This window comes from Diaphorina citri, unplaced genomic scaffold (genome assembly GCF_000475195.1).
Source record: "Diaphorina citri unplaced genomic scaffold, Diaci psyllid genome assembly version 1.1 scaffold292, whole genome shotgun sequence".
Taxonomy (NCBI): domain Eukaryota; kingdom Metazoa; phylum Arthropoda; class Insecta; order Hemiptera; family Psyllidae; genus Diaphorina; species Diaphorina citri.
This window is the reverse complement of record NW_007377728.1, coordinates 226,552-230,415: the sequence shown is the minus strand read 5'-3', so window position 1 is coordinate 230,415 and position 3,864 is coordinate 226,552.

The following is a 3,864-nucleotide window of genomic DNA, read 5'->3' as shown; positions in this document are numbered from 1 at the left end:
TTCTCTCTTCGATTTCGGGACGATAAGACCATAGCAGTTACAGTTCCCTCTGTCAAACCTCTTACATTTCCCGATTTTGAAAATTTGGACCGATTGCAATACTTTCATTACTAGTATAGCTCGCTATACTGTAGTAATAGAAAGTAAAAAGAGGTTTGTTGGAAGTTCTAATTCACCGTTTCTAATTCACCGCTAAGGTCTTTGGTGAGGTGACTGAGATTCGCTCTCCATTCGGCAATAACCTATCAGCATCAGCCTCATTCAGCCTGAGTCAGGCCGGGAAAATGCGGAAGCACGCGGATGCCCAGTGCCCTAAGTCACCAAAGTATGGAAAAGTATTTTCAATTCCAGAACCAGAATTCCACATTTCGATATGATTTCAAAATTCTGCGTTTCCATTGGCTATTACACTTGTAAGATACTTTTCCATACTTTGGTGATTTAGGGCACAGATGATCATCTATCCCAGCGGTTCCCAAACTTTTTCAGCCCGCGTACCCCTTGGGTACCCGGATTTAGTCTCACGACGTACCCCCGCCAACATCATAATGAGTACCGGGTACCCATACCTAGGTTGATGTGTACCATTACAACTGAGTTCCAAACACACTCTCAGTACCTTTTGACATCCTGTCTTCCTTCTCTCTTCGATTTCGGGACGATAAGACCATAGCAGTTACAGTTCCCTCTGTCAAACCTCTTAAAAAAAAGATCCATTCACTCATTCACATTTCACACACTGATCGCTCTATCTCCAGAACCACAACACCTAGAAAGCTGAAATTTGGTAGGAATATTCCTTTTGTTGTCTAGGTGTGCAATAGGATTTTGCGAATCTAAACCGATCCTGAGATATGATCAATTTTTGATCGCTAAAATCTCCATAAGAAATACACAGAATGCAGAGACTGAGGGAGAGAAAACTTTTCCTCTCTCGCTATCGAGGATCAATTTTTGATCGCTAAAATCTCCATAAGAAATACACAGAATGCAGAGACTGAGGGAGAGAAAACTTTTCCTCTCTCGCTATCGACTGATAGTAGACCGGCCATGCCGCGTTATCGTTTCACTCACCCGCAAAGTCTTGTTAATACTTGGCATCCGGGCCAAATCGATGGCAAATGGGTAGGGGAACATTTTTAGGCCGGATGCCATTGGCGGCCAGCTCCGCAAGTCTGACTTTTCCGCTAAAAAGCGCCGCCAAGCACGACTTTTTTACATTTGGCTAAATAACTCGAGAACCGTTCGTCTGACACCATACCGCCTTTTTTAGACATCGATGCTCTACTCGGTCCGTTCCCACAATTAAGATAATTATATCGGCATGACAATAAATTGTCGACAACTTGCTCCAGGTAAACAGGAGTAATGAAGGCAGAATTCAATATATCTGTGATGGCAGAATTCACAATTAAGATAATTATATCGGCATGACAATAAATTGTCGACAACTTGCTCCAGGTAAACAGGAGTAATGAAGGCAGAATTCAATATATATTATCTGTGATGGTAGAATTCAATATACGTTATCTGTGATGATAATGATGACAAGCTACTTATGATTCTTGTGAATCATGAATCACTTGAAATGTGTGATGGTAGAATTCAATATACGTTATCTGTGATGATAATGATGACAAGCTACTTATGATTCTTGTGAATCATGAATCACTTGAAATTAATTTTGCAAAAATTATGACATTGTGACCCCGTTTCTGTAAATACATAAATCTGATTAAATACATAAATCATAAACTAACCTTGAAATGAATTTTGCAAAAATTATGACATTGTGACCCCGTTTCTGTAAATACATAAATCTGATTAAATACATAAATCATAAACTAGCCTTGTATAGAATTCAAGATTCAAAACCTTTTCTTTGCTAATATGTATACCAATGTTCTTTTTGCTGCAAAAGTTTTGGACTACACTATGTTGACTGTGTTTATTCAAGATTCAAAACCTTTTCTTTGCTAATATGTACCAAAGTCCTTTTTGCTGCAAAAGTTTTGGACTACACTATGTTGACTGTGTTGATTCAAGATTCAAGACCTTTTCTTTGCTAATATGTACCAAAGTCCTTTTTGCTGCAAAAGTTTTGGACTACACTATGTTGACTGTGTTTAGCTGACAAGAAAAGTTCGTTCGTTCCCGGAACAGCTGTCCTGTCCTTCCCTCTTCGATTATTTCCGGGACGATAAGAAAGAACACCGTTGTTACATTTTCAATAAACAGACATAATATACGCAGACCTACATCCTACATGCCTATTGTCTTTACAGAGAGAACTTTATTCAAGTCAATTTGGCTCTAGGACACAGCAGCTGATTTTTTTTAAAGAGGTTTGATTTTACAGAGAGAACTTTATTCAAGTCAATTTGGCTCTAGGACACAGCAGCTGATTTTTTTTAAAGAGGTTTGATAGAGGGAACTGTAAGTGCTATGGTCTTATCGTCCCGAAATATTTTTTTTTTTTTTTTTAAGAGGTTTGACAGAGGGAACTTTAACTGCTATGGTCTTATCGTCCCGAAATCGAGGAGAGAAGGAAGACAGGATAGGAGAAAGCCAGCCGTTCCGAGAACGAACATTATCCCATCAGGATAAAATCCGCCCCGGGCGGAAATCGAACGCGCGGCCTAGCGCTTACAAGGCAGACGCACTACCAACTAAGCTAACTAGGCTGGCTCACAGCAGCTGAAAGAGATCCGTTTTTGGTTTGACTTTTATCTACCTAGGCTGGCTCAGAGCAGCTGAAAGAGGTCCGTTTTCGGTTTGACATTTATCTACTCCAAAAGTTAGTATATTTGCATTAGTTCTGGGACCTCCTTGCATGCTTGTCTTATAATCACATAATAGGTGGGTAGATAATGTAGATATAGGTGCGAGTATAGCTATGTAGATTTGGGTTGAACTTTCCCCAAAAGTTAGTATATTTGCATTAGTTCTGGGTTCTGGGACCTCCTTGCATGCTTGTCTTATAATCACATAATAGGTGGGTAGATAATGTAGATATAGGTGCGAGTAGCTATGTAGATTTGGGTTGAACTTTGAAGAAAAAAAATCTGGTGTGAACATCACACGACTTTCCTTATCCTATTGAATGATGCTTATTTGAGTGTTCTTTTACCCTAACTTTTACAATACCTCTAACCGTTTAGTCGATATAGCTGAAAACCGCCAAAAAACGGTCGAAATCTGTACAAAAGCGGTAAAAATACCGTCAAGCGCAGCAACCATCTCAACCAAACGTTTTGTGTTGCTCTAGCTCTTACCCTTCTCGAGATATTTTGTTTACAGACAGACACACACACACACGGACCAATTGCTGAAACTTTGGATTAAGGCTCTAGGGACCTCAAAACGTGTTTTGGCACTACTTAAAAACTGACCATCGAAAATTTGACCCGATTAGGTACTATACTTTCCTTCCTATAGGATAAGGAAAGTAAAAAAACTAATTACTTCGGACACCTACAGACCTACTAAATTGCCGAAACCCGGACAATTTCGCCAGTAATAGGTACCTATGATACAGATATTAATCTGAATTTTAAAGCAAAGGAGTGATTTTTTTTTCGTGCCGGACGTAATTGGCGGTTGGCGCCCGTCGCACATTTTAGTAGCTCGCAGTAGGTATCTGAACCTATGAAAATGATAGAGGCTCTATGCTTCATTGATAGGGAGTCTTTATCATTTTCATAAATTTAGTTTTCCAGGCGACTACGCGCTACCAAGTCGCGCGTCTACGCTTCCAATTTGCAGCGGGTCTGCGGGCCTTAAGCTTCGATTCTACTCTGAAAAGGACCCAGAGGAAAACACCTTTGTCATTTAGTCCGAACTATGGAATAGAATGGAATAGAA